The sequence below is a fragment of the Alligator sinensis genome, unplaced genomic scaffold (assembly GCF_000455745.1).
Source record: "Alligator sinensis unplaced genomic scaffold, ASM45574v1 scaffold1458_1, whole genome shotgun sequence".
NCBI classification, from domain to species: Eukaryota; Metazoa; Chordata; order Crocodylia; family Alligatoridae; genus Alligator; species Alligator sinensis.
In genome coordinates, this window is record NW_005843758.1 from 32475 (window position 1) to 43465 (window position 10991).

At 51.6% G+C, this 10991-nt stretch overlaps 1 pseudogene; it reads left to right on the top strand.

Annotated features, from left to right (window-relative positions):
• Positions 1-1585: 1585 nt before the first annotated feature.
• LOC106721801 lies at positions 1586-4003 on the top strand (annotated as a pseudogene).
• Positions 4004-10991: the final 6988 nt, after the last annotated feature.

Consider the following 10991-nt stretch of genomic DNA (forward strand, 5'->3'; position numbering starts at 1 on the left):
CCCCCGCCATAGCACAGCTGGCAGTGCCTGCCCCTCCCTTCTCCCTCACTGCAGGGTGCATTGATCTGCACCACCCCCCAGCCCCCACATGCCCCTTCCCTCCCCTCTCCCCTTCCCCAAAATGGACTGATGAGCTGGGGGCAGCTGAATTGGCTATCTGATCTGTATCAGCTGATATGCCTCCTTAAATACTGGCTATTGATGTCAGCCATAAAAATCTCTATTGGTGCACCCTTACTTTTGTCTCCCCCTTACTACAACTGCTAAGGGACAACCAAGTATACTGTTTTGATATAGAGGCACAGGCCTGGTTTCCCTGGGATACCATGGTCTTAAATTTCCATCTATATTTAGCGGTACAAGAGTTGATTCTTCAGCCCGAGGTAGCTATAGCGCCCTCTCCCAAGGCATGATGGGATTTGTAGTTCCCCATGGAAATCCGCATGGTGGGGCAAAGCTCTGTGTAGCCATTATTGTAACACAAATGAGAGGCCTGGGGCTCTGCCTGATGTCTCCTGATCAGGTCGACCTGGAACCAAGGAAGTCTTGAATCCCAGTCTTGGGCTGCATTGTACAGCTGCACGGGGTGGTGGGATTCGCAAGCTTTCGTGGTGCAGAGGGAAGTGGATCCTCCACAGTTCGTGCTTTTGTGTTTTGTCTCGGCCATGAATGTCACCGAGCTCAGGACTCAGCGGGGAGTGCACGTGCAGGTTCATGCTCAGGCTTTTGTTGTCCCGGTGCAGATTCTGGTTACGTGCAGGCCATCTGGGCCCCATCAGCAGTGGAAAGTCACATGTACCCGTTCCAGTCTCCAGAGCTTCCCCTGGAAGCAGGAAGGAGGCGCACAGCCCTGTTTCTTCCAGGAAAGTGACCCCCAGCTTTTAAAACCTCCTGTCCCAGAGCAGGTTTTGGAGGCAGGAGGGAGAACCACATGGGCTTTTTGTACCTTAGAGAAGCATCTGGTGCAGTGTAAAGCCATTCTCCCCATACCCCCCTGACTTCTGGGGAGCCCCCGAAATTGACTGTGAGGCTGTCCATCCTAGTACCAGATGCTGCTCTCAGGACTGTCTGAGATCACGGGCAAGCACTAGAGAGCAGTCCCACCAATGTACTTTGACTTCTGAAGCATGTCGACCTAGCCAGGTGGAGGGCTCGGCATCATCTCCCCCTGGACCCGCTAGTGCTGTGGGACAGAGCAGGCCTTAGAGAGACTCCTTCATCCTTTCTGCTGGTTCTGCCTCTAGTCTCTTGGGCCCCTTAGAGCAGAAAGCCATTCAGGTCCTGTCCTAAAACATGTCCCACGTGGATTTTCTCCCAGCAGGGCCTGAGAGGATGGGGCTGACAGCTGGGCCAGAAACCCTAAGCGCCTGGCTCTGACCTCCACTGAGCAGGGAACGTTAGCCGGGTACATGGACATGCCCCTCCCTCACCCCCAGCACTTGTGGTTTGGCAGGAAGACCTTGTTCTCTTCCAGAAACTTAAGTGCCAAGGTGCAGTCATGCCTGCAGGCCCATCGCAGCAGTATTTGGCCTGTGCCAGCCATGCAGGGAATAAGCTGGAGTTTCTCTTCCCCATGCAGGAGGCACCTGGCTGCTGAGTAGAGTTGAGAAGCAGAGTCTGGAAGAAGGGCCTGCAATCCTGGAGCTACCCTGGACTTCCCCTTGGGGTTTGGTCGAGGTGGAGTCCCTGAGACCTGAGGAAGACCAATGGCTCCAGAGCCAGGGGATGCCCCAAAAGCTGAGGGAAAACATAGTACTGAAGCAGGTGCCATCTTCCCTTGGGCATGAGAGTGGAGAAAGGAGAGAGTCCAAAGAGAGTCCTGGGCCCAGGGAAGGATTTATGGAGCTGAAGAGCCATGAGGCAATGTTCCACCAGAAAGAAACCCTGCGTCCAAACCAAGCCACTGGGGAGGGACTGAGAGGAAAGCAGGATGTGCCTGCCAAGGCCAGGGGCAAAGCCCACCCCTACCCTGAGTGCCAGAAAATCTTTCACTGCCCCTCACGCTGGGCTCTGCCACCTGGGTGCCCCGAGTGTGGGAAGAGCTTTGCCTGCTCCTCCAACCTGGCTGAGCACCAGCACATCCATACTGGGGAGAAGCCATACCAGTGCTCTGAAGGTGGGAAGAGATTCTACCATCCCTCCCAACTGATGCGACACCAACACATTCATACTGAGGAGAAGCCATATCAGTGCCCTAAATGTGGGAAGGGATTCAAGAGTTCATTCTACCTGGCCCAGCACCAACGTATCCACACCGGGGAGAAACCACATCAGTGCTCTGTGTGTGGGAAGAGCTTCGCCCAGTCCTCCTACCTGGGCCGGCACCAACACATCCACACTGGGAAGAAGCCGTATCAGTGCCCTGTATGTGGGAAGAGCTTCACCAGTTCATCCTACCTGGCCCAGCATCAGCGTATCCACACCGGGGAGAAACCACATCAGTGCTCTGTGTGTGGAAAGAGCTTCACCCAGTCCTCCGCTCTGGCACAACACCAACGTATCCACACAGGCGATAAGCCGCATCAGTGCTCCATGTGTGGAAAGAGGTTCACACAGTCCTCCACTCTGGCACAACACCAGCGTATCCACACGGGGGAGAAACCACATCAGTGCTCTGTGTGTGGGAAGAGCTTTACTAGTTCATCCCACCTGATCCATCACCAACACATCCACACAGGGGAGAAGCCATATCAGTGCTCTGTGTGTGGGAAGAGCTTCAGCCGTTCCTCCAATCTGGCACGACACCAGCGTGTCCACACAGGCTATAAGCCACATCAGTGCTCTGTGTGTGGAAAGAGCTTCACCCAGTCCTCCACTCTGGCACGGCACCAGCGTCTCCACACAGGCGATAAGCCGCATCAGTGCTCTGTGTGTGGAAAGAGGTTCACACAGTCCTCCACTATGGCACAACACCAGCGTATCCATACAGGGGAGAAACCGCATCAGTGCTCTGTGTGTGGGAGGAGCTTCACTTATTCATCCCATTTGGCCCGTCACCAAGGTATCCACACAGGGGAGAAACCACATCACTGCTCGGTGTGTGGGAAGAGCTTCAGCCGTTCCTCCAATCTGGCCATCCACCAGCGCATCCACACAGGGGAGGAGCCATGTTGGTGCTCTGAGTGTGGGAAGAGCTTCACCCAGGCCTCCCATTTGGTCCAACACCAGTGTATCCACATGGGACAAGCCACATCAGTGCTGTGTGTGCAGAAAGAACTTCACCAGGTCATCCTCTCTGGCCCAGTACCAGTGTATCCACACACGGAAGAAGTATTGCTGTGCATGTAAAGACTTCTCTCAGTCCTTCAGCCTAGCCACACACCAGCATGTGCACACAAGGGAGTGGCCACATCAGTGCCCTGAGTATAGAAAGACCTTCAGTATTTCATCCCACCTGGCCCAGAACAAATGCATCCACAGAGGGGAGAAGCCACATCTGTCCTCTGTGTGGGAAGAGTTTGAGCCGTTCCTCTAACCTGGCTGTCCACCAGCGTATCCACACAGGTGATAAGCCGCATCAATGCTGTGTGTGTGGAAAGAGCTTCACCCGGTCCTGCTCTCTGGCACAACACCAGCGTATGCACATGGGAGAAACCACATCAGTGCTCTGTGTGCAGGAAGAGCTTCAGCCGTTCCTCCTGTCTGGCCATCCATCAGCACATCCATGCAGGGGAGGAGCCATATTGGTGCCCTGAGTGTGGGAAGGGCTTCACCCAGGCCTCCCATTTGTTCTAACACCAGTGCATCCACATGGGAGAAGGCACATCAGTGCTCTGTGTTTGGGAAGAACTTCACCAGTTCATCCTACCTGGCCCAGCACCAGCGTTTCCACACACGGGAGAAGTACTGCTGTGCATGTAAGGACTTCTCTCAGTCCTTCAGCCTAGCCACACACCAGCATGTGCACACAAGGGAGTGGCCACATCAGTGCCCTGAGTATAGAAAGACCTTCAGTATTTCATCCCACCTGGCCCAGAACAAATGCATCCACAGAGGGGAGAAGCCACATCTGTCCTCTGGACTTCTCTCAGTCCTTCAGCCTAGCCATACACCAGCATGTGCACACAAGGGAGTGACCACATCAGTGCCCTGAGTGTAGAAAGACCTTCAGTATTTCATCCCACCTGGCCCAGCACAAATGCATCCACAGAGGGGAGAAGCCGCATCTGTCCTCTGTGTGGGAAGAGCTTCACCAGTTCTTCTGGCCATCCCCCAGAGTATCCACACAGAGGAAAGCCACATCAGTGCTCTGTGTGTTGGAAGAGCTTCACCCATTTCTCCAGTCTGGTTTGATACCAGCAGATGCATACAGAGGAGAAGATGTATTAGTGGTCTGACTGTTGGATGAGGCTCACCCGCTCCTTCAACCTGGCCGGGCACAAGCGTATGCACACTGATGAGAAGCCACATCAGTGCTTCATCCAGTCCTCCCACCTGGCCGCACACCAGTAGACCCATACAGCACAGAAGCCACATGATTTCCCTGAATGTGGGAAGAGCTTCACCCAATCCTCCAGCCTGGCCACGCCCTAGCACATGCACGCAGAGAAGAATGCACATCAGCACTCAGAGTGTGGGAAAGAGATTCAGCCAATCCTCCAGCCTGGCCAGGCACCCGTGTGTCCACGCAGGGGACAGACGACATGAGTCCTCCGTGTGTGAGGATAGCTTCTACAACTTCCCAGGGAAGGCTCGCGGATGCCTACCTATCCATTTTAAAGATAAGGGAGTAGGGGTATTTATCCATCTGCGACTCTCAAAAAATAAAAGCAACTTAAAAAAAAATCCCAATTCTGCTTGTTTTGTTCATGTGGCCAGTGTAATTTTCACATGATTCACTTGGTCATTGCTTGACAGTTAGTTAGAAAGTGTGACTGGGCCACAATTATTGTGTGATGCACCTGTTCATTTTGTGTAAATTATTTTGCACGTGTGGTGAGGCTACGGTTATTATGCGATTAACAAGTTCATTGTGTGATCACTGTTTGGCACATGTGGCCAAGCTAGTTATTGCACAATTCATCTGTTCATTGCATGGCAATTCCTTTGTATGTGTAGCTATGCTACATGAGTCACCTGTTCATTGCATGACAATTACTTTGCACGTGTGGCCAGTCTTCATTAATTGCATGACTCACCCATTCTTTGTGTGATGATTGCTTTGTACATGTGTCCAGGCTACGTTCACTGGAAATTCACCAGTGAGTTGTGTGTAATCGACCTAACAGGTAGCAGGTGCCTGGAACTTGCACTCTGCTGAGTTCAATGTTTTAGCTCACTCGGTCATCAGGGCATGCAGCGGTCTGTGGAGCCTGCTGCTTCCAAGGTCCCTTGTGGTGCCTTAGCTTAACTATGGTTTAGCAGGCATAGCTGCAGCCTAGCGTGACCAGAATTTCTATGCATGTATGTGTGCGTGTCCCTGCTTGCTGGGACCAGAGCTATGAGCATGTGTCCGTGTGCATGGAGGGCCTCATCCCTGTGAGGGAAACAGGAGCCGGAGCTTTGGCCCTGTCCCCCTGCCATTAGGGAAGGGTAGGGGGTCTCCCTTGGTGGGAGTGAGGGGTGTTTGACTTACACTTTTCTCTCTCCCCCGGGCCAGGGGGCAGCAGGGCCATCATGATCCCTGCTCTCTGGTGCTGGGTGTGGTGACCCTTGCCTCAACCACACCTGCCACCATCCACTACCAGTGCCAGGAGGTGTGACCAGAACCTGGGTGTCCAGGGTCGCTGCCTTCCCCTCCCCAAACACTGGGGGAACCCCAATGTCCTATAGGGTTTCCCCCAGTGGGGGTGGGGGGTGGGGAATCTTCCTGTCCCCCCCCTCCCCCCCTCCAAACTTCTGGAGTGTGGGACGCCTCTGCTCCTCCCTTATCCTGCTCCCCAAGGGGGGTCTGACCACAGCACTGCCTCCGTGTAGGAGTCCCCATCTGGCACTGTGTTGTGCCAGAGGGGGCAGCCACCTGTGTGCCCCTGGACCACCAGCACTGCACAGTGATTGCTGATGTGTGGTGTGCAAAGGAGCTGGATGCATACAAGATCGGGCTGTGCATCCTGGGAGGACGTGTGGCCCACAGCTTGGGCAACCTCACCCTCAGGCATGGGATCTTTATGGTGAGGAGCATGGTGCAGCAGCTCCATGGACACTACGAGATCAGCTGCTCTCCAAATAGGACTCTCCTGCCTTACATTACTCTGGTGCCGCCTGGTAAGGAGTCTCCAGCAGGGGTTGATATCGGGGTGAGGGGACAGTGGGGCCAGACACACACCTTGTTTTATCCATGCTCCCACCAAGGGCAGGAGAGAAAAAGGGACATTTCTATCCAGGCAGCCATAAGGGAGCCCATCTTTGATTCCTGCAAATCTGTCCATCCTCACGGGTGGATGTTCCCTCCTTTCCAGCAGTTTTGATCTTCCACTAATTAACCCACCCTTTCTTCTACAATTCTGCTGCCCATCAGTCATTCTTAGTAATGAATCTCTTCACCGGTCTGGATCTTTATCGGTCAAACCATCCTTTGTTCTGCTGCTGTCAGCCCTGCCTGGTCACATATCTCCTCTTTTGCAGCCCTGCAGACTGTGTCTCTAGCTAAAAACCTGCACTCGGGGGCAGTCCTGCAAACTCGGGTACACCAGACTGACTGCTCAAGAAGGTTTCTGGAGGTGCTGTAAAAATGCTCAGGAAGGCAATATCTTGTGTTTATTCATCTGAATTAGATTGCTATTTAATTATAATGACTATGGGACAAACAACACAATAGTTTTGGGGTGTTTGGGCTCTTTTTTGCCTTGTTTCTTATGTTTTTCTTTTAAAAAAAACCAACTGTGCCCCCTGCCTATAAGTTCATCACGGGGGCACAGAAGGGAATTGGTGAGGTTTTACTCACCAAGGCGCCCCCGGGGGTTACAAGAAAGAATGGCCACAAGCTAGCAGAGAGCAGATTTAGACTGGACTGAAGGAAGAACTTCTTCACAGTTCGAGTGGCCAAGGTCTGGAACGGGCTCCCAAGGGAGGTGGTGCTCTCCCCTACCCTGGGGGTCTTCAAGAGGAGGTTGGATAAGCATCTAGCTGGGGTCATCTAGACCCAGCCCTCTTTCCTGCCTATGCAGGGGGTCGGACTCGATGATCTATTGAGGTCCCTTCCGACCCTAACATCTATGAATCTATGAACTATATATATCTCTACCAAATTGTTGCTAGCACTATATAGCTAAAATCTAGTATGTATTCCACTGATTATATTTGTTTCTGCTTCAGTCTACAAGTGAATACCATAGAGTCAGGCCCCTGGTATATTACCAGAGTATCTAATTTCACTTTAATTGGAGAAAATTACGTGTTGTTTCCTATGTGCTGAGGCACCGCTCCCTCTGCATCTCCCTTTTCTCGTGCTGACTGTGGCTGTGGCTGGATATTTGTTATGCACATGTGGGCATCTCTGCCAGAGCTGTGGGGAGCAGAGCAGTGCAGATGGACAGACGCACAGCCCTGGGGAGCCCCTCGTGCTGGGCACAACCAATGGACACACACTTGCCAATGGTCTTTTGCAGACAGGTGGATTCAGCGTCACCAAGGTTTTCCCAGCAGGGATGACAGGGCATAGGCTGGAAGCTGGGTAAAGGCTGGACCAAGCCTTCCCTCCTAGCAATGCTCAGCCCCCAGCTGTCATGTGCGTGTGTGTGGCCTGAACACCTGGGTTGTGTCTGTGTGTGTGTGTTCTGGGTCTCTGTCATAGTGTCACAATATGTGAACCATGTCCCAGTGTCTTGTGAGTCTGTCATGAGCCAGAGCCTCTTTGCCCAGAATAATTAACCAATGATCACAGCCTGGTTCTCATCTGCCACGTCTTGATGTAACTTATAACTTGGAAAGTATTGCTCTGTTGAAGGTTAATAACTAGGGCATCTGGCTTGCTCCTACTGTGGCTCCAGCATCCCCTTGTACCCCAGCCAAACACCAACTAGTTGTTAATATGCAATTGATAGTCGTCTAGTATTCCTGTCTATGCCAAATTAATTTCTACTCCTAAAAATAGTTTCTGTATCCTGTTCTCCTCCAGGTTACCTCCAGCTCACCAGGCCTGTCACAGTTTCTGCAGGAAAGCAGTCTGCCTCACTGGAGATGGGTTGGAGCCACACCTCGAGTGACTGGCATCAGGTAAGTGTTTGTCCTTTGGGAATAAACAGTCTTATTTGCTTCCCAGAAGTTTTTCCTTTTATGTTTTCTTTTTACCCCAGCTTCCTGCTTGGGGTCTCATGATTTACCTGTCACATTCCCCAGGATTTTAATAAAAAAATTAACTTCACAGTAAATCAGCACAGTCCGTGCCACTACTTATAGTCTGTCAGGTACTGATGGTCCGACTCCCTTCTTCCTATGGAAGCCAAGACCAGCCTTTTCCCACTCTCTTTATCATGTTTTTCTTTTTTGGCTTTTGTTTTGAAAATTAAATTAACCTGAAGTCCTGAAAGGAAGAAAACAAATAAAGACCTTCCCTGCCTGTCTGGTGTCAAGACCAGCTTTTTCCCACTGTCTTAATTGTGGTATTTTCTGTTTTTGTGGGTGGAGGGGTTGAAAATTAAATAAACCTGAAGTCCCAAAAGGAAGAAAATTAATAAAGACCTTTTCTGCCCTGCGACATTTTGTGGTTAGTTCGTCCTTGCTTCTGGGTGCCTGGCTCTCAGGGCACCATGCTCTACCTAGCCCTTCTGCAGTGTCTGAGCATCTCCAAGCTCGAAGACTGGTATCCAATCTTTGCCCCATTCCCAGACTGAGTCTGTGGAGCTTTAGGGAAAAGTTTCTGCACTCTCCTGCTCCCTTTCCTTGGACAGACTTCCTGCTGGGGCAGATTTCTCTCCAAAAATAGGGAAGTGGTGGTGCAGGGCACCAATCCAAATAACGCTGCAACAGGAAAGACAATCCCAGCCTGAACAGTGTTCCTTGCATCACACTCACTTCTGCCTGTGCCGGTAAGTTTTCCTCTGGTTCTCTCTTCTTGTCTGAAGAGGCACTGGGAGCCTCTTCACAGTCCCTTCCTGCCGGACTCCTACAACTCTACATCCTGACAGCACTGAAGTCGGTCGCAGGAGCCGGCAGCCCCAAGCGACTCGCACAGGCAGCAGCAGAACTGCTACCTCTGTACTGCAATGAGCTGTATCCACCTTCCAGTCCGTAACAAAGAGATCCTTGTTCCATTGGACAGGCCTGAAATGCTCTGCCACTTCCTTCATGCAAAAAGCCGTATCCATGTATGGCTCCTTATGTGAGTGCATTTATCATTGATTCATAGAAAATGAGTGTTGGCAGAGACCTCAGGAGGTCACATCTAGCTCAACTCGCTGCTCAAAGCAGGACCAGCCCCAACCATTTCATTGCAGACGAGACTATGTCTAGCCAGGTCTTAAAAACCTCCAAGGATGGAGCCTCCACCACCTCCCTGGGTAACCTGTTCCAGTGCTTCACCACTGTTGTAGTGAGACAATTTTTCCTAATATGAAACCTCACCTCCCTTTGCTGCAACTGGAGCCCGTTGCTCCTTGTTCTGTCATCTGTCACCACTGAGAACAGTCCAGCTCCATCCTTTTTTTTGGGCCACCCTTCAGGAGTTGAAGGCTGCTGTCCAATCCTCCCTCAGTCTTCTCTTCTCCAGCCTAAATAAGCCCAGTTCCCCCAGCTTCTCCTCACGTATCATGTGCTTCAGCCCTTGAACCATTCTTGCTGCCCCTGACTGGACTCTCTCCAACTTGTCCACATCCTTTCTGTAGTGGGGGGCCCACAACTGGCCACAGGACTCCAGATGTGGCCTCACCAGCACTGAGTAGAAGGGAGGAATCACTTCCCTCGATCTTCTGGCAACGCTTCTACTAATGCAGCCCAGGATGCTGTTAGCCTTCTTCACAACAAGGGCACACTTTATGCCTATAGAATTCCTTGAATATATGTATTTGGCTGGATTTCCCCCAAAATACGTTATGACACAAGCAACACATACCAGCCTGGTGTGTGAGGGTGGGTGGAAATTTGCAGAGGAGCAGGGAAAGCCTCCCTTCCCCACCCCCTGGGGGCATGAAGCCATCCAAGAGCAATGGAGAGCTTAAAATAATTAAAAAGGAGAGTTTGGGGGCATTTTGGGTTGTTTTATTGGTTTTCATGGTGTCTTCTTTCTGAGAATGGGGAAGGGGATGATCGGCCCCCAGTCTGTCCTGCACTGGGTCAGGCTGGGGGCTGACTGACTCAGCAGTAGCTCCATAGCAAAGGCTGTGGGGGGACAGTGGAGAGTAAGTGAACAGGAGCCGACAGCGCGCCCGTGTCTCCCAGCCCCGGGCTTGGAGGGAACCATGGGGCTGGGGTGCAGACTCAGCCGGCCCTGCCAAGTAGGGAGGTCAGGGCCTCTGACAGGCATTTATACACAGGACAATTTTCACTATTTAAAGTCATCGATTAATACACATGCCAGACTGTGTAGAGCACTTTTAAAGCGGCAGAAATTGCCTTAAAACTGATTGGATGCCTCTTAAATGTGAGGCAAAATGCAGTAGTATGTGTCCAAAAAAACCTTTCACCTTAATTGCATGTGTATTAAACCGGGGCTTTCTAGGTGGTGATGTCTAATTGCTCCCACCAGGTGTAGCTAGCTAACTGTAGAGCCAGCAGCTCGGTATCATTTCAAATCGTTCTGCTCTGTGTAACTGAAAAAATAAAAACCAAAAATAAAGATAGCAGGCCAGGTTCTTTGAGTAAATGTGATATCTTTTATCAGACCAGCTGAGTGGTAGAAACAAGCTCCTGGCAAGCTTTCAGGCACAGTCGCCCCTGGCCGGGCAGAGGGGGTCTCTGCTGGTCAGAGCTGCCAAGGGATAAGAGAAGCTGAAAGTGGGGCAGGATGTCAGTGAGGATGGAAATAGGCAGAAATTAGGAAGACAAAAGGGGAGAAGAGGTGAGGGAGGGGGGCAGGCAGGAGAGGAAAAGAGAAGCGATAGACTACAAGGATAGAA